Source organism: Bombina bombina, chromosome 4 (genome assembly GCF_027579735.1).
Source record: "Bombina bombina isolate aBomBom1 chromosome 4, aBomBom1.pri, whole genome shotgun sequence".
Taxonomy (NCBI): Eukaryota; Metazoa; Chordata; class Amphibia; order Anura; family Bombinatoridae; genus Bombina; species Bombina bombina.
Genome location: NC_069502.1, coordinates 52,847,107 through 52,872,074, shown reverse-complemented (window position 1 = coordinate 52,872,074; position 24,968 = coordinate 52,847,107).

Sequence of the window (24,968 nt, the reverse complement as noted above, 5' to 3'; positions counted from 1 at the left end):
ATATTATGTTTTACAAGCTCACTAAATGAAAGAACACAAAAAAACAACAACCAACATGATAGCAATCACATAACACACTGACAAATTGTCCTCCTCTCAGCTCCAATACATGACATCAATAGCTGAATCCTACTGTGACCATATTGGCTCATTGCCAAAACAACATGACACCTGATTGGCTCTCTGAACACTCATGCTCATTGGCTACATTCAAATGAAGGAAAGCTACTTCATATCAACATAAGCAAGTTGTGCTTCCTTGTTCTGGTTATTTGGTTATACATTTTCATAGAATACAGATAACTGAACAAACTTTGTTGCATTACATTCTTGATTAAATTATCGTTCCATTGATATATAATTGTATGGTATTACTAAAAAAAGTGGTGTTATGAGCCATCAAACCTCAAAAATATACTTTTTCCAAAAAGTTTCCACTACTGTACCTCTAGCAACACATCCAAGCATTCAGCTGGCCTTACTCGCTACAATACTACATTGTTTACTAAATTTTATATTGTATATCAATTCTCATTTTGTCTACCCCCCTGGAACATCTACTCTATTATATTTTGTATTATCTACAAACAGATATACTCTCCCCTGTAGCCCGTTGCTGATATCTCTGATAAAAATGTTAAACCAAACAAGACCAGAACTTACCCTATTAATTAAGACACTTGCACTCGTATTATTGTTGTCGTATTAGAGTTGAATTAGAGTTGAAAGTAGCCTGTTTTCACTCGCACTCCAACCCGATAAGCACAAAAAGCATAAGTTAGAAATTGCATGTGCATTTGCGTATTCCCCTATAGAAGTCAAAGGAGTAAAAAAAAAGTGTAAAAAAACACCCCACTCTCCTGCAAACCCGATTGCATATTCTCATGTGCACTAACCTGACATTAAAATATGAATATTTCACATTCCAATCTTCTTCACGTAGAACAATATGTTCTATTTATTCATAAATAAATAAATATATATATATATATATATATATATATATATATATATATATATATATATATATATATATATATATATATATAAATATATATATGCAGTATCCCCCTCACATTTTTGTAAATATTTTATTATATCTTTTCATGTGACAACACTGAAGAAATGACACTTTGCTACAATGTTAAGTAGTGAGTGTACAGCCTGTATAACAGTGTACATTTGCTGTTCCCTCAAAGTAACTCAACACACAGCCATTAATATCTAAACGGTTGGCAACAAAAGTGAGTACACCCCTAAGTGGAAATGTCCAAATTAGGCCCAAAGTGTCAATATTTTGTGTGGCCACCATTATTTTCCAGCACTGCATTAACCCTCCATGACATCATCACGTAGCTGGTGGATGTTAGAGACCTTGCGCTCCCCCACCTTCCATTTGAGGATGCCCCACAGATGCTCAATAGGTTTTAAGTCTGGAGACATGTTTGGCCAGTCCATCACCTTTACCCTGAGCTTCTTTAGCAAGGCAGTGGTCATCTTGGAGGTGTGTTTGTGGTCATTATCATGTTGGAATACTGCCCTGAGGCCCAGTCTCTGAAGGGAGGGGATCATGCTCTGCTTCAGTATGTCACAGTACATGTTGGTATTCATGTTTCCTTCAATGAACTGTAGCCCCCAGTGCCAGCAGCACTCATGCAGGCCCAGACCATGACACATGACATACTCCTCGCCTGGTTACCGCCACATACGCTTGACACCATCTGAACCAAAGTTTATCTTGGTCTCATAGGACCACAGGACATGGTTACAGTAATCCATGTACTTAGTCTGCTTGTCTTCAGCAAACTGTTTGCGGGCTTCTTCTGCATAATCTTTAGAAGAGGCTTCCTTCTGGGATGACAACCATGCAGACCAAATTGATGCAGTGTGTGGCGTATGGTCTGAGCACTGACAGACTGACCCCCACCCCTTCAACCTCTGCAACAATTCTGGCAGCACTCATATGTCTATTTCCCAAATACAACCTCTGGATATGATGCTGAGCATGTGCACTCAACTTCTTTGGTTGACCATGGCGAGGCCTGTCTTGAGTGGAACATGTCCTGTGAAACCGCTGTATGGCCTTGCCCACCGTGCTGCAGCTCAGTTTCAGGGCCTTGGCAATCTTCTTATAGTCTAGTCCATCTTTATGTAGAGCAACAATTCTTTTTTTCAGATCCTCAGAGAGTTCTTTGATATGAGGTGCCATGTTGAACTTCCAGTGACCAGTATGAGAGAGTGTGAGAGTGATAACACCAAATTTAACACACCTGCTCCCCATTCACACCTGAGACCTTGTAACATTTCCACTTAGGGATGTACTCACGTTTGTTACCAACGGTTTAGACATTAATGGCTGTGTATTGAGTTATTTTGAGGGGTCAGCAAATTTACACTGTTAACATTTTTACGACACCCCCTCCTCCCCCTGCATTCAGACTTCTGTAACACTTTCTGTCTTTTTAGTCATCCTATGTTTTAAGATATAATCTGTAAATTCCATCATATTGGTCAGTATTGCTTCAGACTTGAAAAAGGAAGACATTCTTCCGAAAGCTTGTCATCTTATAAATGTATAGTTAGTCCAATAAAAAAGTATCATTGCTCAATGCAATACTCTTGTTATTTTTATATCTATCTATCTATCTATCTATCTATCTATCTATCTATCTATCTATCTATCTATCTATCTATCTATATACACACATACATATACATATTTAGACATGTATATGTATGTACAGTGCATTTTGTAAAAAAAAGTGCTGGTACTCATACGAATACTTAGTTTGCATCCAAATGAGGACAAAGGCGCCACTCGAGGCATTCTGCTCTGAGCTGCATTTCTTCTTGTGAAAATGCAACACACTGGCAAATCCAGATCTATGGGTGTTTTACTTTAACAAGAAGAAACAATGCATCCAAATAGCAATGCCTAGTAATTGGTGTATGATAGAGTGTGCTCAATATCTAGAATGTAAATTTACATACGTTACATTACAGCAGAATTAATGATATTATTATTATCGGTTATTTGTAGAGCGCCAATAAATTCTGCAGCGCTAATGATATGGAGATTTAACTCCAACATATAAGATAAAAGTCCTATACTTTGTAAAAAAAAATAAGAAATAAAAAAATCATCACTATAGTGAAGTTTCTGTGAAAACTGTCTAGCAACATTAGATTTTACATGGCTACTATATTATATGCACCTTACTAAATAATAGTTGTACCTTCTGGCTGGTAGCTATGTCCAGCTGTGAGGGAACTTTTGAGCCCAATTATTATAAGATAGTATCTTTATTACATATACATTAAAGTTATATCATTTAAACATTAAATATGACCTCCCACTGTAATAATATTGAACTGCCATTGAAATGACCCTATTTTCACTGACTTGGCCTCTAAAACATGCTCAATAACTGTTATTGAATCCCTATCTCTTGGATCTACCAGCACCTAAACTATCTTGAAAGATCTCCTCACTGCACCCTATTTATCAAATCTCTGTTATCACTTTACCTGCCAGATACCTCCAATAGCTCCACACAAGCAGCCCAGATCATAAACTCCTATTGTTAATTATCTCCATACTGCCTCCCCCATTAATCTTAAGTAAATTTGGCCCCATTAACATCACATGGGGAGGTCATATAGGGAATCACAAGTGTTAGGGGTTTGTTGCACTTGGTGGGTGCAGTGTAGTGACCGGTAAAAGGTTTCATTGTGAGGAATGTATGAATTGCCAATTTTAGCTCTGCCTTCACTCCCTCTGTGTTTCAACACAGTGTATGCTTTAAGCATAAACTAATTATAGCATACGCTGTATTGTAACATACCTGTTAGACAGAGATGAACATGCACAAAAAGCAGGGAATGATAATAATAAAACGGAGCATGTCACATGACCTCAGGTGGAACAGGTGGAAAAGTTAAGCGTGCAACTCTGCCTCTCGTGGACCCTCTTTTAGTGGATAAATATAGATAACAGAGATTTAGTCCACCATGTCCAGACTTACTTGTCATCTACATGAATCTTCACTGAAAATTGCTTTGCTCACTCTGCAATATTGTTGTGGTCTAATACTGCCGGTCATGTGACCTCTTATCAACCATTAAGAATGATCCTAGGCTCCCCAACTGAAATCCAGTGATGTTAAAATATGCAATTTGTTTAAAATGTTACAGTAGTTCCAAGGTGTTTCACTACAGGGTTTACTGTGGGAGTGATTTGTTAAACAAGTAGGCCACATTACTGTAAATATTACACAGGTCAAATTATGCTTCAATATTAAATTTAGGTATAAACTGTAATGACCGGCCCTTGATGCAGCATTGTTACTATATCCTGATAATGGGCGCAGTTAGAGGAAGGAGTACATTGGCTACCGCTGAAGGAACCGTTCCATTGCTGTGTATATCTCTGCAGAAGCCGATTGTCAATGTGCTCCAAGCCTCGCTTTGGTGCTTATATGTTTCAATCGGACATCAAATGCTGCAGGGGCACCACAAAAACAAAACTATTCAGTAATCTGAATATAAACTGCTGCTTCACCTGAGCAAATGAAGAGACGTCCATATCATATAAAACGCACTTTTATTGGAATCAAAAGTTAAAATCCATTCAGGGCACAGCCTGCTTAACTAACAGCTGATGTGTTTCTTGCCTACATGACACTGCATCAGCTGTTAGTTGAGCAGGCTGCGCCCTGAATGGATTTTAACTTTTGATTCCAATAAAAGTGTGTTTTATATGATATGGACGTCTCTTCATTTGCACAGGTGCAGCAGTTTATATTCAGATTACTGTGGGAGCCATCAGGGTAAGCATTTTCTTGCAAATCATAAAGCCACATAAGAAACAAGGGACTCCTACTTATTCATTCGCATTGAATGGTGTGGGGACGTAAATGGTCCCTTTGGAACTTTTTAGTGGAAAGGCTAGACTAGATGGGTGAAGAAATTAAGGTATTATCTTGGAATATAGGGGGAATAACTTCCCCCATTAAGCGTAAGCTGGTTATTAAAAAACTATCTAGGTATAAACCTGATATAGTCCTTCTACAGGAGACACACCTTAACAAGCTAGAAGCAGCAAAATTAAAGATAAAGTGGGTAGGGGAAGTTATATCCACATCCGGTGGAGCTAGGAGATGTGGGTTAGCTATTCTTCTACATAAAGATCTAGATTACAAGCTAATTAAAATAGAGGTAGATGAGGCAGCTAGATATATTATTCTTCAAATTCAATTAAAAAATGTAAAATTGGTGATTTGTAATGTGTACGCCCCTAATAATTTTTCTAGAGATTTTTGGGAAAATATAAAATTAAAATTGTTTCCGTTCCTCTCTGAAAATTTAATTTTAGGGGGTGATTTTAACGCAACTCTCTGCCCTATTCTGGACAAATTTTTTTTTAAAAATGTTTCGTTACATAATAGTAACGCGAAATTCTTAAAACAATTCTGCAGCAGGCTGAAATTAGTTGATATCTGGCGATTAAAAAACCCAGGTAAATTGGCCTACTCATACGAATCTAAAGCCCACGGGACATTCTCAAGAATAGATCTGTTTTTAATTTCTGGAACTCTCTCGACGCAGGAAGTAGAGTGTGAGATAGGAGAGATCTGTGTGTCAGACCACGCTATTATTTCACTAGCTCTTTTATCCGGTAACAAAGATAAACTTAAAATTCCTAGATTTAGTTTCCCCAGATATCTTTACACCAATCCGAAATTTGTTAATTTTTTGAAAGCATCATGGCAGCGTTATTACACGGAGAATCTAAACTATATTAATAAACCCGAAATATGCTGGGAAGCTTTTAAAGCTGTCCTACGGGGATATATTCAAGCATACGTAAGTATTGGAAAGAGCCGAGCACGGGAAATTCAAATTATAAATCAAGTAAGGAACACCTATACAAAATACCGTCGGAACCCCACAGTAGGAAATTGGGGAAAATATAGAGAAAATAGAAAGGTAAGAGACCTCTTCTTAAAACAAAAATTAGTGGAGGACGAAGCAAAAATAAATCTTTACTACAGAGGTGTACATGGGTGTTCTGCTAAATATTTAGCCAAACTGGTTAAAAGTAGAAAAAAGAAAAATCTTATTGTAGCCATTCAATCAGATAAAGGTAGAGAAACAGAAACTAAAGGGATTTTAGAAATTTTCCATTCTTATTATCAGCAGCTCTATTCTGAATCTGCAATAGATAATGCCAATCAGGACTTGTTTTGGGATATGATCAAGGTTCCTAAGTTATCTAAGGAGGATCTTTTGCTGATCAATACCCCAATTTCAATACAGGAAATTAGGAAGGCTATAGATAATTTAAAAATGAACAAAGCTGCGGGTCCCGACGGGTTTCCCGCTGAATTCTATAAATGTTTAGGTGATGATATACTCTTAATGTTAGAAAAACTCTTCAATTTGTATTATAGTACAATGCATCCCATTTCAAATTACTTCTCTGCAGCGAACATCTCTCTTATCTTAAAGAAAGATAAGGATCCAGAAGACCCGGCCTCTTATAGGCCTATATCAGTATTGAATATAGATTATAAAATATTAATGGCAATTATAGCTGCGAGAGTTTCTAAGTGTTTACATAAGATTATTCACCCAGATCAAACCGGTTTTATGCTCGCTAGAAATCCAACAAAAAATATACGTAAAATGATCAATGTCTTGGACTATGCTTGGAATGCGGATTTGGGTAGGAAGAAGCCTTTAGGGCAAGAGACTGCTATTTTATCTTTGGATGCTGTCAAAGCTTTTGACTCAATTGTTTGGGAATACTTATTAAGATCACTAGAGCAATTTGGGTTTGAAGGAGAATTCTTATATTTCATCCATAGGGTATATCATAATCCAATATCCTATCTTCTTATTAATGGGATTCTATCGCCAAAAATTACACTTCAGAGGGGCACAAGGCAAGGATGCCCGTTGTCCCCCCTACTTTTTAATATTGCGTTGGAACCTTTAGCAATAAGGTTCAGAGAAGTACTTTCTGGAATTCAGTTAGGTACATATTTGTTAAAAATTTTATTATACGCGGATGACATCTTACTATTTCTGACTGATATTCAGCAATCCATAATGATGGTCTTACAAATCCTGAAACTCTTTAGTTCTTTTTCAGGATATAAGGTTAATTTAGAAAAGAGTGAATTACTGTGTCTCAATAAGATTTCGTCAGTATTACTTAATTCTCCTTTCAAACAAGTTGAGGCGATTAAATATCTTGGCCTAGTTCTACATAGAAACCCTAGTTTTTGGTATAAAGCTAATTTTGAACCTCTGTTCCACAAGATTGGTACAGATCTACAACTCTGGGCCACCTTCCCGTTATCCATGATAGCGCGTGTCAATTTAATTAAAACTTTTATTTTTCCACGTTTATTATACCCGTTGCAGAATCTCCCTTTATTCATGTCGTTGGAGAGACTTATGCAAAAAATTGGTGTAGCTGGTTTAGCACTCCCTAATATAAAACTTTACAATCTGGCCGCAATGGCTAAAATAGCAATAGATTGGCTTGCTGGAACTAATATTATCTCATCTGGTGAGATAGAATCTTTTCTAATTTCACCATTTTCCTTGAAAGCGATCCTACATTCTCATGTACAGAAATTGCCTCAGAATGTTAGTTGTCTCATTTCTATTAAAAATATAGTACATGCATGGCAAAAATTTTGTTCAATTTTGGAGTTGGATTATTAATTTTCAGAATTTCTACCGATTGTTAGTAACCCTAGTTTTCTCCCTGGACTATATCAAAAAGTGTTTAAAGATTGGGTGGATAAAGGACTATATTACATAAAACAACTTCTTGATGAAAATTGTCAAGTTATCTCGGCAGAGACTATGTTTAGTAAGTATGCTATACCTAGATCCAACTTATTTGCGTATTTTCAAATCCGTCATTTCATTCTAGATCAGAAATGGCAGAGTAGTGCTATAGCGGATTGGGCTGATATTAAACTGTGCATACAAAAATTCAACACGGGGGATGCATCAATCTCATTGATGTATGATATTGTGTTAAACAAGCAAAGCCTATCTATTAGGGATAATATATGCAAGTCATGAATATCGGTAATTCCGTTGATAGACCATGAAAGGATTTCTCAGAGTTTTGATTCTCTTCATAGATGTAAGGTTCCAGTAATATGGAAAGAATCACATATGAAGGTGATAAATAATTTTTATGTTTCACCTTTGAAAATGAATAAGTATTACCCCTCTTCGGTTAATTTGTGCCCACGGTGTGCACACTATAAAGCTGATATTCTCCACATGTTTTGGACATGCCCTAAAGTTAAACAACTTTGGTTGAAAATTATTTTTTGATTTAATAAACTATACAAAGTCTTAATTGCGTTAGCGGTGGAGGATGTTATTTTGTTGTTATTGCGTAACAACGCCCTTAATAGTAATACTATAAATAGTATAAATACAATTATATTGGTGGTTAGATACTGTATACTCAGAAATTGGAAAAGTAAGGCTGTACCAGGATTAGCTACGGTGCTTAAATCACTTCAAGATCAAATAGTCTTTCAATCATTTCAGTTATCTGATGCCTCGGAGAATAGAATTAAGAAGTTTCTTTGGAGATGGTCCCCAGTCATTTCAACTTATCCTGTGGCTAGTCAAAAATTGATTCTTTCCCCATTTCTATCATCGGTTAGCTTTGCGGAACTGACCTTATTGAATGTTTTCCCTTATAGCTAGATAAAACAATCATGAGGAGTCTGTCTGTGGAGGTGGGGGGTGGTGGAGAGGAATTATTATAGTTTTTTTTTTTTTTTTTCTTCTCTTTTTTTATGTTGGGGTTTTAGTTTTGTCTTGTCTTGTTAGTCATTCATGAGGAATCTTATAGTTATGTCATTTATTCCCCCATATAGGTGGGAATAACCTAGACTGTTTAAAAATAGAGTGGTTTTGAGATTTAAAAACTCAAGTATAAAGAGAATATGGGAATTATGATTATATTGTCTTATTTTTTTTATTTTTTTTTGTTCTTTTCTGTTTTCTAACATGCTTATGTCAGAAGCTGCGTTTTCTTGATAACCCATTGCATGTTGCTTATAGAATTGGTTGGAATATACAAAGTTTCTAGAAAATGACTTTTGAATGTACATGTTGAAATTATCATTTTGTTTTTTGTTGTTAGGTATTAATATATGGAGAAACATTCCTATTTAATTTAAAATTGGGGAACAGATAATGGAGAGTTATTTCTACCTGTTAAAATCCTGTCATAAGTAGAACTGTATATATAGGATGTATTATGATTAATATGATGGTGTTTTTCTTTTTTGTCACACATGAATGTTGATCACAAATATGACTTTGTTTGATAGAAGATGGAAGATGCGTATTGTACGGAATGTTATTTTGTTGTCAAGGGGATACTTCTTCGATTCATCTCTTTTGTTTTGTATTTACATGTGAAAAAACAATAAAAAAAAAAAAAAGAAACAAGGGTGTAAGCTCCAAATGCGAATAGTTTTTCTTTACCATTCCGTTCTGTCAGGGTAATTCACACCCTCAATACTTTTGTTAACCTCTTCACTGATCTAGATCTAATCAGCCTCCAAAAAGGTGCGTGCCAAATAGCCAAATGTGCTTAAATTTATGGCAGATGTGCCGGTACGGCGTACCATTTTGTACAGTCAGTATGTATCTCTAAGTTAAAGCCCTTTGCAGCCTTTTTTTTCTAACACCTGAGATCTCCTGTCTTTAAGCCTTTATAACTTTTTTGTGCAATATTTTTTGTGAATAATTCATTTTTATTAGATGGTGTTATAATGAGTGTAACTGTACTTTGAAATGTATTTTTGATATGTGTTGTGCAACTTTTTTGTTTCACTAAACAGTTAACCACATCTCTGAGGACGCGGTAATCATTCTAGCATAAATCGCGATTGTGCTCAAGCAATTACATTTACTTCCAACTTGTAATACAGCTGTAAGCGCAAACATCCGTGATAAGCTCCTTATTACTTGTTCTCAAATGTTTGTGTTCCACTCGTAATCTGGCATCATGTAAATAGGGTATGAGACAATAATTGTAAATATACTTTTGCTATTTCTCTTCTTTTCTTCTTAATGTTGTCATAAGATAAACCGGAAACATAAGAAAACTACAGAGATACCCAGCTTCAGTCTAGCTAGCAGCCAGCATCTAAATTATATGGTAAATTTTAATAATAGCACAATATAAGGCTCTTAGTCCCATGTAGAGTACTGGACATGGGGGGTCTTACAGAGTTAGCAAAGCCAGCATCCTTCAGATATTGGATTGCCACAATAATGAATCTGGGTGCTATCCTAAGTAACCAGGGATCATCGTAAATGGTGATGTTATCATAAGCTAAGAAAGGGGTCGCCCAAAGGCTATTACCTGAGGGTATTTCTGCCATTTTTCTGCCACTTCAGGCCACTTTTTATTTCAATACCAATAAAATAATGCATTTTTAGCTATTTCCTATGGCCAAAAATTGCATTTCAGCTCTCCCCCAGAAAAGCCCTATTTTTAACATGGGGCTGAGAAGTTCTTTGGAACCACAATTCATTTTTAAGAGATTTTTTAACAGATTTTCAAGACCTTTTTATTCTTTTCTAATTTAACTCCTCAAGGGACTTGATAATGGCTGAAATGGCCTTTTAGATATATTTGCAAGTATTTCCAGACTATTTGATATCATTCTATGTGCATATGTGCAAGACTCTCTAAAAATGGCCACAGGAAACATTTTTAAGGCGTATTAAGATACATGGGCCTCTATTTAACAAGCTCCGAATGGAGCTTGATGGCCCCTGTTTCTGGCGAGTCTTCAGACTTGCCAGAAACAGCAGTTATGAAGCAGCGGTCACAAAGACCGCTGCTCCATAATCTGTCCGCCTGCTCTGTCCGTCTGCTCTGCTCTGAGCAGGCGGACAGACATTGCCGGAAATCAACCCGATTGAGTAGGATCGGGTTGATTGACACCCCCCTGCTGGCGGCCTATTGCCCGCGAGTCTGCAGGGGGCGGCGTTGCACCAGCAGCTCTTGTGAGCTGCTGGTGCAATGCTGAATACGGCGAGCGTATTGCTCGCCGTATTCAGCGAGGTCTGTCGGACCTGATCCGCACTGTCGGATCAGGTCCGACAGACCTTGATAACTTGGGGCCATGGTATCAATTCATTAAAGTTCTAATCATCACTATTTTATAGTCTTTCCGTTGTTGCCAGGGCACACATTTACATATGTTATACTGGGTATGTGATATTCGATACAGCTAAGGGGATCTTCAGGAAAAATTAGTTTAGGACCCTAGAAATGGTGTGGAGCAATCACTTTCTGTTAATGATTGTTTCTAAGTAACACTCACACTGTTGCTATTGTCACTATCAGTACAGGTGTCTTCATAACCGGCTTTAAAATAGGATTGCACATTCATCAGTGGAAAAGGAACCTATTGCAACCTGAATCCATCCTGATCACTAAATAACCTGAATGCCCTTTTGTATATAGGCATGAAGGGGGTAAGCTGCCACGTTTGCTCAAGAATAATGTTGACACTTATAGTATTATTTTAATATATTTTCTTTTTTTTTATTTTAAAAGTAACTTTGGCCAGTTTGGTGTGATCTATATCTAAAAAGAAGAAAAACACTACTGGTTTCTATGACAAGGAATTATGTCTAAAACTGGAGTTTAACAGTAATTAAACTGTAAAACGTGAAGCCGCTCCTTTGCTATATTATAGTTGGATAAGAGATATTCAAACAAGATCATGCCTTCGTGAATCTGTTTTTAAAATGAAATGAGCCTTGGTGAGCGGGATTTCAAACGGAATCACACGGTCGTGAGCACAAGTCCAGACGTGTTGTACAGTTCTTGTGCAAACATTATTGAACTCCCGTTCATGAAGGCACAATTCCATTTAGAAGTTAATTTACAGAACACTGTAATGATCTACATCTGAATAAAATTATGAAATCTATTGCTAGGTAAATACTAGCAATAATCTATTGTGTAGACTGTGAGGTTTACAACATTCAAAATTTATTAAACATGTTTATGGTCGCTTTGCAGTTGTGTTTTTTTTAAGTGTTTATATAATTTTTAACATGTGATCATTATGTAAGGGCCCATTATTATTGGTTCCTTACATTTTCTATACAGCTTGGCAACAGACATTGGGTTCCATTTAACATTAGGTGGGTGGACAAGGTTAACTGTCATGAACCTGGTATGTAATTCAAATAGGTCTGAAAACAGCACATATCCAATATGTCAGGCAGGCACTAAATAGAGGACTGCATGTCCCACTGAATCACAAAATAACAAAATATGATTCCAGCTTTGCTAAAAACAGGACCTTTATTCAATTTATACAGGGTTCATAGGAATACTTACAACGTTTCAGCCCTACTATAGGCCCTTAGTCCCGTCTAAGCAATCATATACAGGTTTGTACTTTTTATACTAACCAAGGTTTAAACCCATCCTGCAATGTAATAGTGCCATCATGTGGCAAGCGTCAATATTACACATCATTTTTATTTTTTATTCTTTTTTACTTAGCAGAATGGTTAAATAAAATTCTTTAAAAAAAATATTATACACAATAAATATCTATATGTACAATATTAAAAAAAGAGGATAACCTCACCTACCAAGATCAAGAAAATTAGAAAAACAAGGCCTAATCAATCAATCAATCAATCAATATCCATATTTATCCCTTTAGGGGTCATTGTTTCTAACTTATGAATCAAGAAAATCTCTCTAATTTTTAATACATTTTCTCTAGCCCAAGAATAGGGGGGGAGGGGCACACAAAGATAATTTGTTTCTGATTTTCTTGATCTTGGCAAGTGAGGTAATCTTGTGATTGTTTAGACCTGACTAAGGGCCTACAGTGAGCCCTAAACGTTGTTCGTATTCCTATAGACCCTGCATGAATAGAATGCAGGTCCTGTTTTTAGCAAGGCTGGAATCATATTTTGTTATTTTCTTTCATTTTAAAGGGACAGTCTACTGAAGAATTGTTGTTGTTTAAAAATATAGATAATCCCTTTATTACCCATTCTCCAGTTTTGCATAAACAACACCGTTATATTAATACACTTTTTACCACTGTAATTACCTTGTACCTAAGCCTCTGCAGACTGCCCCCTTGTTTCAGTTCTTTTGACAGACTTGCATTTTATTCAGTCAGTGCTGACTCTTAAATAACTCCACAGAAGTGAGCACAAGGTTATCTATAAGACACACACAAACTAGCAGTGTCTAACGGCCAAGCACTGTCAAAATGCACTGAGATAAGAGGCAGTTCAAGGGCTTAGAAATTAGCCTATGCGCTTACCTAGGTTTAGCTTTCCACAAAGAATACCAAGAGAAAAAAGCAAGTTTAATGATAAAAGTAAATTGGAAAGTTGTTTAAAATAGCATTCCCTTTTGGAATCATGAAAGTTTAAATTTGGCTTCACTGTCCCATTAAGAATTGTAGAGTTTGTAATGTCAAATTACTCCACTTATTTTTCTTTTTTCATTAAAAATTTAGGGCTAGATTATGAGTGGAGAGCAAATGTTTGTGCGGACGCAATATCAGGGTTTTGCGTTCGTTTGCACGCAGGTTAAATTGCGCTGGTATTACAAGTTGAAATTAACGCGTTCGATTGAGTGCATTTCAAGTTAACGCTTGTCGGGTTAGCACGTCCTCAGGGCTGTGTTTAACTGTTTCGCAAAACAAAAAAGAGTCACAAAACACATCAAAAATACATTACACAAAACAGTTACACTTATCATAACACTGATAAAAATTATTCATAAAAAATATTGCACACAAAAGTTTTAAAGGCTCAAAAATATGAAGTCTCAGATGTTAAAAAAAAAAAGAGGGCTGCAAAGAGCTTTAACATAGAGATGCACACATCTCTAAATATGTATATGTACAGTATATATGTATATATATATATATATATATACAGTATATATATATTTATAAATGTGTGTTCAAGTGTATTTATATGTATATATGTGTATTTGCAGACATATATACAAATATATACACATAAATACATACGTATGCACAAATAGACATATATATATATATATATATATATATATATATATAAATGTGTGTTCAGATGTATTTATATGTATATATGTGTATTTGCAGACATATATATAAATATATACACATAAATACATACGTATGCACATATAGACATATATATATATATATATATATATATATATATATATATATATATATATATACAAGTGCATTGGAGCCCTTTGCAGTTAAGTAGCGGAAATCATGAAAAATCATATTTATGCAATATTGATATTTAATAAAGTGTCATACTGTGTGTTTATTGTAAGTATTTCACTTTACAGTGTTCTGCTCATAGCAGAATATGTTCTAGGTATTTAGAAATATTCCTATATATAATATTCCCTATAATTGTTTTGTTGTACTCTACCTTTGTTTATAGCGCTGCAGAATCTGTTGGCGCTCTACAAATAACAAATAATATATATATAGTATAACAATTAGCCTGTGGCCAAGCACTCCAACCTAGGTGGTGTGTAGTAGGCCTGGGTGCAATCCTCAAAGAGTAAAAATGTAGATCTGTATCAAGAAGGGCACTCTCAGGATTTGTAAATTCAAATACAATAACTTTATTTGTACATCAACAAAGAATGGTCGACGTTTTGGCTCCTATCCGAGCCTTCATCAGGACATATTAAATCTTCAAACGGCTGTATAGCCAAACTCCCAGAGTGGAAAAAACGTGTAGGTATAGATATATTTTGTACAAAAATACCATCAGATATATGTAGAAATGTGTATTTATGAATAAATAGAACATATTCTGCTATGTGTAGAACATTGGAATGTGAAATATAAATACTTTCATGTCAGACTAGCGCACATGAATATGCAATCGATTTAGCGCGTGAGTAGGGTGTTAGTTTTTTTTTTCCACTTCACTCTATTGTCTTTTATGGGGAAATAGGTTATCATGCGCAATATTGTAAGTTCGGCTTTTTGCGCATGTCGGGTTAGCACAAGTGCAATACATTTTTACTTTCAATTCGTAATATGAGCTTAACCTAATGCACGCAAAACATTTACTTCTAGTGCAATTAGCGCTCTATTGAAAACTCTAAATAGCACTCCAGTGACAATCTAACCCTTAGGGGCATATCCATCAAGCTCTGTATAGAGCTTGAAACCCCGTATTTCTGGCGAACCTTAAGACTCGCCAGAAACACCAGTTATGAAGCAGCGGTCTAAAGACCGCTGCTCCATAACCTGTCCGCCTGCTCCAAGCAGGCAGAAGACATCACCGCAATTCAATCCGATCAAGTACGATTGGGTTGATTGACACCCCCCTGCTGGCGGCCGCAAATCTGCAGGGGGCGGCGTTGCACAAGCAGCTCACAAGAGCTGCTGGTGCTATGCTGAATACGGAAAGCATATTGCTCTCCGCATTCAGCGAGGTCTGTCGGACCAGGTCCAACAGACCTTTGTTAAATAGGCCCCTTAATGTACTCCTGTGAATGTACTAATATTTTAGTGTTTTATAAATAAGGGTATAATTGTTATTAATATTATTAATATTACTACTACTAATAATAATAATAAAACCTTATTGCTGGAAAATGGAAAAGGAAACTATTCAATGGATGTTTTAGCCACTACATTATAGAATCTGATTTTGATAGGGATTCACATTTTATATACATTTATTGGTCATTATTTGTGGTGCATACAGCTTTGTCTGTAATTTCTGAAAATAAATAAATAATATATTAATATTAAATAAATAAGAGGATTTAACTTGGGTGTTCTAAAAGCATAAACAACAGACACATATTTCTGCTTGTCTGATAAATAATTAAGTAAAGATACAGAATATATAACTGTTAACATGCTATAATATAAACCAACCACCCTCAAATGAGAAGTACACGTAGAAAATATTCTACCTTTTCCAAGAGAATCAATCTTTAATATTAAAGAGATAATGCATATATAAGACATTAAAATCAACAAGAAAGGAAGAATAATTACAATAAAACTAATACAAAATATACGGCTAGATTACGAGTTTTGCGTTATGGTGAAAAAGCAGCCTTATCAGGTTATAACGCTGCTTTTTCACTACCGCTGCTATTACGAGTTTTGCAGGTTTAGGGGAACCGCACACTTTTTCGGCCATAAAGCAAATCAACTTACACAAATTGCGTAAAGTCTTTTTTCAATGGGATTTTCATAGCGCCGATATTACAAGCTTTTCCTGGGAGGCCAAAAAGTGAGCGGTACACCCTATACCGTCAAGATTCGTAACACATTCTAAAGTCAGTAGTTATGAGTTTTACGCTACAAAGCTGTAACATAAAACTCATAACTAAAGTGCTAAAAAGTACGCTAACACCAATAAATTACCTATTAACCCCTAAACCAAGGCCGTCCCGCATCGAAAACACTAAAATAAAATTATTAACCCCTAATCTGCCACTCCAGACATCGCCACCACTAGTATAAACATATTAACCCCTAAACCGCCGTACTCCCACATCGCAAACACTAGTTAAATATTATTAACCCCTAATCTGCCATTCCTAACATCGCCACCACCTACCTAGATTTATTAACCCCTAATCTGCCGCCCCCAACGTCGCCGCCACTATACTAAAGTTATTAACCCCTAAACCTAAGTCTAACCCTAACACCCACTAACTTAAATATAATTAATATAAATCTAAAGAAAACCTACTATCATTACCTAAATAATTCCTATGTAAAACTAAATACTTACCTGTAGCTAGCTTAGAGTTTATTTTTATTTTACAGGCAAGTTTGTATTTATTTTAACTAGGTAGAATAGTTACTAAATAGTTATTAACTATTTACTAACTACCTAGCTAAAATAAATAAAATTTACCTGTAAAATAAAACCTAACCTGTCTTACACTAACACCTGACCTAACCCTACAATTAAATACAATTACCTAAATTACAAAAAAAACACTAAATTACACAAAATAAAAAACAAATGACAAGATATTTAAACTAATTACACCTAATAGCTCTATCCAAATAAAAAATAAAAATAAATAAAAAAAAACCCTAGCCTAAACTAAACTACCAATAGCCCTTAAAAAGGCCTTTTGTGGGGCATTTCCCCAAAGAAATCAGCTCTTTTACCAGGAAAAAAAATACAAACAACCCCCCCCCAACAGTAAAACCCACCAACCACACAACCAACCCCCCAAATAAAACCCTAACTAAAAAAACCTAAGCTCCCCATTGACATGGATGTCCGGTCTTCAAAACTGTAAGTCGATCTTTGGGGGTTAGTGTTAGGTTTTATTAAGGGTTTATGGTTTATTGGGTTTTAGTTTTAGATTAGGGCTTTTGGGCTGCAATAGAGCTAAATGCCCTTTTAAGGGCAATGCCCATGCAAATGCCCTTTTCAGGGCAATGGGGAGCTTAGTTTTTTTTTTTTTTAGGGTTTTACTTGGGGGGTTGGTTTGTGGGTGGTGGGTTCCACTGTTGAGGGGTTGTTTGTATTTTTTGTTACAGGTAAAAGAGCTGATTTCTTTGGAGCAATGCCCCGCAAAAGTCCCTTTTAATGGCTATTAGTAGTTTAGTTTAGGCTAGGGTTTTGTTTTATTTTGTGGGGGCTTTTTTTATTTTGATAGGGCTATTAGATTAGGTGTAATTAGTTTAAATATCTTGTAATTTGTTTTTTATTTTGTGTAATTTAGTGTTTGTTTTTTTGTAATTTAGATATTTGTATTTAATTTAGATAATTGTATTTAATTTAGGTAATTTATTTAATTGTAGTGTAAGGTTAGGGGTTAGTGTAAGACAGGTTAGGTTTTATTTTACAGGTAAATTTGTATTTATTTGTATTTATTTTAGCTAGGTAGTTAGTAAATAGTTAATAACTATTTAGGAACTATTCTACCTAGTTAAAATAAATACAAACTTGCCTGTAAAATAAAAATAAAAATAAACCCTAAGCTAGATACAATGTAACTATTAGTAGGAATTATTTAGTTATTAATAGTAGGTTTTCTATTATTTTATTTTAATTATATTTAAGTTAGTGGGTGTTAGGGTTAGACTTAGGTTTTGTTAGGGTTAGACTTAGGTTTAGGGGTTCATAACTTTCATAACTTTAGTATAGTGGCGGCAACGTTGGGGGCGGCAGATTAGGGGTTAATAAATGTAGGTAGGTGGCGGCGATGTTAGGGGCGGCAGATTAGGTTTAATAATATTTAACTAATGTTTGTGATGTGGGAGAGCGGCGGTTTAGGGATTAATATGTTTATTATAGTGGCAGCGATGTTCGGAGCGGCAGATTAGGCGTTAATAAGTATAATGTAGGTGTCGGCGATGTCGGGGGCAGCAGATTAGGGGTTAATAAGTGTAAGATTAGAGGTGTTTAGACTCGGGGTTCATGTTAGGGTGTTAGGTGTAAACATAAATTTTGTTTCCCCATGGGAATCAATGGGGCTGCGTTACTGAGCTTTACCCATATAATGACAGTCAGTAGAATACAAATGTTCCAGTTCATAATAATGTTCTAAAGAGAGGACAGCAAATTGCAACATAACGATCATAAGCCATTACTGCAAGAATAAGGCTTTTTTTGTCTCCAATAAATAGGCTGAAATATATCTGGAAAGAGCAGGCATTGAGCGATATGACTCGCGCAGTAGAAAATATGTCTGCCAGGAATTTGGGTGCAGCGTTATATGAATAACATAGGTCCTCAAAAGATTAATTACAGAGAAAAAAGTACATTATCGTATGAAGAAACAGGCTTATTGTCACAATAAAAATTATTAAATATTTCCAGCACACATTATTAACCTCTTAAGGACATATGACGGAATTTTTCCGTCATAAAACAATTGAGCAAACTGAAAGCTGTGTCCTTAAAGGGTTAAAAATATCACAAAAAATATATAAAAAATTGCAATGTTTGTTGATTATTAGAAAATCCCAAAAGAATAAAACTTGTGGCCAGAGTACGGTTTTCAAATACCATCTTGGGGTAAAGCTTTCACTGAGTACTGAGTACTGAGTCTGACATTACAGAGTTACTACGATCATGCCAGACTGGGGATTACAAACTATTCATCAAACAGACCACTTACTAAAGACTGACCGGAATCCTTACGGACCGACAACAACTACCAAAGCTAGGAGATAGAAAATACTTTACAATAGACATCTAGCAGAAACCTCTTACTGCATATGTGAGAGCCAACAGCTCCTAACTTTTTTTTATATATACACAGTAAGCACTGCTTTTTACTTGTCTATATATGTATTTGCTATTTGCATTGTTTATTTCTAATCATGATAATGCGTTTTAATACTAAATATATTTTCCATATATATTGGATATTGGCCACCCCACATTTATTATTTATTAGAAAATTAATCGTAGAGAGCTCTCTAGAGTTTTTAGGATCTATGTCTATCGTATTCATCCTGCATAGCTTCTAGTTGGTTCTAGCACAATAGTGTTTTTATGGGCTATTGATAGTGATGTTGCGAACAGTTTGCCGGACAACAGTTCCCGGCGATCTTAGCTTGTTCGCGTTCGCCGCGGCGGGCAAACATATGCGATGTTCGATCCGCCCCCTATTCGTCATCATTGAGTAAACTTTGACCCTGTATCTCACAGTCTGCAGACACATTTCAGCCAATCAGCAGCAGACACTCCCTCCCAGACCCTCCCAGCTCCTGGGCAGCAGCCGTTTTAGATTCATTACGATCCTGCATTCTTAGTGAGAGGAGGGTTAGTGCTGCTGCTGGTGAATTTATAGGGAAATTGATAGCTAGGCTAGTGTATTCAGTGTCCACTAAAGTCCTGAAGGACTCATCTAATCTCTGCTGTAAGGACAGCACCCCAAAAAGCCCTTTTTAGGGCTAGAACTTCAGCCCAAAAAGCCCTTTTTAGGGCTAGAACTTCAGTCTTTTTTTTTTTTTTTTTTTAATTTCATTGCATTTGCCTGCCTGTCAGCCTGTGTGTCTGGCTCACAGCATATACTGTGATTAATTGCTCTGTGCCACCACTGATATCTGGTGTAACTTTAGTGTAAATTTAAAAAAAAAAACTTTTACATCAGTTTGCTAGTGTAATCTAATTTCATTTTCCATCAGGCCTGTGTGTCAGGCCCACAGCATATACTGTGATTAATTGCTCTGCACAACCACTGATATCTGGTGTAACATTAGTGTAAATTAAAAAAAACATGCCTAGATTTGGAGTTCTGCGTTAGCCGTCAAAACCAGCGTTAAGTCCTAACGCTGGTTTTGGCCGCCCGCTGGTATTTGGAGTCAGTCAGGAAAGGGTCTAACGCTCACTTTCCAGCCGCGACTTTTCCATACCGCAGATCCCCCTACGCCATTTGCGTATCCTATCTTTTCAATGGGATCTTTCTAATGCTGGTATTTAGAGTTGTGGCTGAAGTGAGCGTTAGAAATCTAACGACAAGACTCCAGCCGCAGAGAAAAGCCAGGAGTTAAGAGCTTTCTGGGCTAACGCCGGTTCATAAAGCTCTTAACTACTGTGCTCTAAAGTACACTAACACCCATAAACTACCTATGTACCCCTAAACCGAGGACCCCCACATCGCCACCACTCTAATAAAAAATTTTAACCCCTAATCTGAGACCGCACACCGCCGCCACCTACATTATCCCTATGTACCCCTAATCTGCTGCCCCTAACACCGCCGACACCTACATAATATTTATTAACCCCTAATCTGCCCCCCCCAACGTCGCCGCCACCTTACCTACACTTATTAACCCCTAATCTGCCGACCGGACCTCACCGCTACTATAATAAAGTTATTAACCCCTAATCCGCCTTACTCCCGCCTCAAAAACCCTATAATAAATAGTATTAACCCCTAATCTGCCCTCCCTAACATCTGCGACACCTAACTTCAAGTATTAACCCCTAATCTGCCGACCGGACCTCGCCGCTACTCTAATAAATGTATTAACCCCTAAAGCTAAGTCTAACTCTAACCCTAACACCCCCCTAAATTAAATATAATTTTTATCTAACGAAATAAAATAAATCTTATTAAATAAATTATTCCTATTTAAAGCTAAATACTTACCTGTAAAATAAACCCTAATATAGCTACAATATAAATAATAATTATATTGTAGCTATTTTAGGATTAATATTTATTTTACAGGCAACTTTGTATTTATTTTAACCAGGTACAATAGCTATTAAATAGTTAATAACTATTTAATAGCTACCTAGTTAAAATAATTACAAAATTACCTGTAAAATAAATCCTATCCTAAGTTACAATTAAACCTAACAGTACACTATCAATAAATTAATTACATACAAATACCTACAAATAAATACAATTAAATCAACTAACTAAAGTACAAAAAATAAAAAAAGAACTAAGTTACAAAAAATAAAAAAATAATTTACAAACATTATAAAAATATTACAATTTTAAGCTAATTACACCTACTCTAAGCCCCCGAATTAATTAACAAAGCCCCCCAAAATAAAAAAATGCCCTACCCTATTCTAAAATAAAAATTGAAAAGATCTTTTACCTTACCAGCCCTTAAAAGGGCCTTTTGCGGGGCATGCCCCAAAGAATTCTGCTCTTTTGCCTGTAAAAAAAAAACATACAATACCCCCCCCCCAACATTACAACCCACCACCCACATACCCCTAATCTAACCCAAACCCCCCTTAAATAAACCTAACACTAAGCCCCTGAAGATCTTCCTACCTTGTCTTCACCACGCCGGGTATCACCGATCCGTCCAGAAGAGGCTCCAAAGTCTTCCTCCTATCCGGGCGATGTCTTCATCCAAGCGGGGGCTGACGAGGTCCATCATCGAGCTGAAGAGGTCCATCACCCGGCTGAAGTCTTCATCCAAGCGGGGGCTGAAAAGGTCCATCATCCGGCTGAAGTCTTCTATCAAGCGGCATCTTCAATCTTCTTTCTTCCGGCTCCATCTTCATCCCGCCGACGCGGAACATCCATCCTGGCCGACGACTTCCCGACGAATGACAGTTCCTTTAAGGGACGTCATCCAAGATGGCGTCCCTCGAATTCCGATTGGCTGATAGGATTCTATCAGCCAATCGGAATTAAGGTAGGAAAATTCTGATTGGTTGATGGAATCAGCCAATCTGATTCAAGTTCAATCCGATTGGCTGATCCAATCAGCCAATCAGATTGAGCTCGCATTCTATTGGCTGTTTCGATCAGCCAATAGAATGCGAACTCAATCTGATTGGCTGATCCAATCAGCCAATCGGATTGAACTTGAATCTGATTCGCTGAATCAATCAGCCAATCAGAATTTTCCTACATTTTTTCTAATGTTTGTAAATTATTTTTTTATTTTTTGTAACTTAGTTCTTTTTTTATTTTTTGTACTTTAGTTAGTGTATTTATTTGTATTTATTTGTAGGTATTTGTATTTAATTTATTTAATGATAGTGTAGTGTTAGGTTTAATTGCAACTTAGGTTAGGATTTATTTTACAGGTAATTTTGTATTTATTTTAACTAGGTAGCTATTAAATAGTTATTAACTATTTAATAGCTATTGTACCTGGTTAAAATAAATACAAAGTTGCCTGTAAAATAAATATTAATCCTAAAATAGCTACAATATAATTATTCGTTATATTGTAGCTATATTAGGGTTTATTTTACAGGTAAGTATTTATCTTTAAATAGGAATAATTTATTTAATAAGATTTATTTTATTTCGTTAGATAAAAATTATATTTAACTTAGGGGGGTGCTAGGGTTAGGGTTAGACTTAGCTTTAGGGGTTAATACATTTATTAGAGTAACGGTAAGGTCCGGTCGGCAGATTAGGGGTTAATACTTGAAGTTAGGTGTCGGCGATGTTAGGGAGGGCAGATTAGGGGTTAATACTATTTATTATAGGGTTTTTGAGGCGGGAGTGAGGCGGATTAGGGGTTAATACATTTATTAGAGTAGCGGCGAGGTCCGGTGGGCAGATTAGGGGTTAATAATTGTAGGTAGGTGGCGGCGACGTTGGGGGCGGCAGATTAGGGGTTAATAAATATAATATAGGGGTCGGCGGTGTTAGGGGCAGCAGATTAGAGGTACATAGTTATAATGTAGGTTGTGGCGGTGTACGGAGCGGCAGATTAGGTGTTTAAAAAAATATGCAGGGGTCAGCGATAGCGGGGGCGGCAGATTAGGGGTTAATAAGTGTAAGGTTAGGGGTGTTTAGACTCGGGGTACATGTTAGAGTGTTAGGTGCAGACTTTGGAAGTGTTTCCCCATAGGAAACAATGGGGCTGCGTTAGGAGCTGAACGCTGCTTTTTTGCAGGTGTTAGGTTTTTTTTCCAGCTCAAACTGCCCCATTGTTTCCTATGGGGGAATCGTGCACGAGCACGTTTTTGAAGCTGGCCGCGTCCGTAAGCACCGCTGGTATTTAGAGTTGCAGTGGCGGTAAATTATGCTATATGCTCCCTTTTTGGAGCCTAACGCAGCCCTTCTGTGAACTCTAAATACCAGCAGTATTTAAAAGGTGCGGGGGAAAAAATACACGCGTAGCTAACGCACCCCTTTGGCCGCAGAACTCTAAATCTAGGCGTATAACTTTTACATCAGTTTGCTAGTGTAATCTAATTTCATTTTCCATCAGGCCTGTGTGTCAGGCCCCCGGCTTATACTGTGATTAATTGCTCTGTGCCACCACTCATATCTGGTGTAACATTAGTGTAAATTTTAAAAAAAAAACTTTTACATCAGTTTGCTAGTGTAATCTAATTTCATTTTCCATCAGGCCTGTGTGTCAGGCCCACATCATATACTGTGATTAATTGCTCTGTGCCACCACTGATATCTGGTGTAACATTAGTGTAAATTAAAAAAAAAAAAAACTTTTACATCAGTTTGCTAGTGTAATCTAATTTCATTTTCCATTAGGCCTGAGTGTCAGGCCCACAGCATATACTGTGATTAATTGCTCTGTGCCACCACTGATATCTGGTGTAACAGTAGTGTAAATGTAAAAAAAAAAAACTTTTACATCAGTTTGCTAGTGTAATCTAATTTCATTTTCCATCAGGCCTGTGTCAGGCCCACAGCATATACTGTGCCTAATTGCTCTGTTTTCCACCACTCATATCTGGTGTAACATTAGTGTAATTTTTTTATAAAAAACGTTTACATCAGTCTGCTAGGGTAATCTAATTGCAGTTGCCAGGCCAGCCTGCCACTGCCAGCCTCAGTGCCACCACTCATATCTGGTGTAACATTAGTGTAAATTTTTGAATTTTTTTTTTTACATCAGTCTGCTAGTGTTATTTAATTGTAGTTGCCAGGCCAGCCTGCCACTAGTGCCAGCCTGTGTGTCAGGCTCCCAGCATATACTGTGCCTACTTCCATCCTCAGTGCCACCACTCATATCTGTTGTAACATTAGTGTAACTTTTTTTTTAAAAAAAAGTTTTACATCAGTCTGCTAGTGTTATTTAATTGTAGTTGCCAGGCCAGCCTGCCATTAGTGCCAGCCTGTGTGTCAGGCTCCTAGCATTTACTGTGCCTACTTCCATCCTCAGTGCCACCACTCCTATCTGTTGTAACATTCGTAATTCGTATCTATCAAATGTATATTGCATCTTTTGATCTATATTATTCGTATCTATCAAATGTATATTGCATCTTTTGATCCATGTAATTCGTATCTATCAAATGTATATTGCATCTTTTGATCTATGTAATTTGTATCTATCAAATGTATATTGCATCTATTTATCTATGTAATTCGTATCTATCAAATGTATATTGCATCTTTTGATCTATGCAATTCGTATCTATCCAATGTATATTGCATCTATTGATCTTAATCTATGTAATTCGTATCT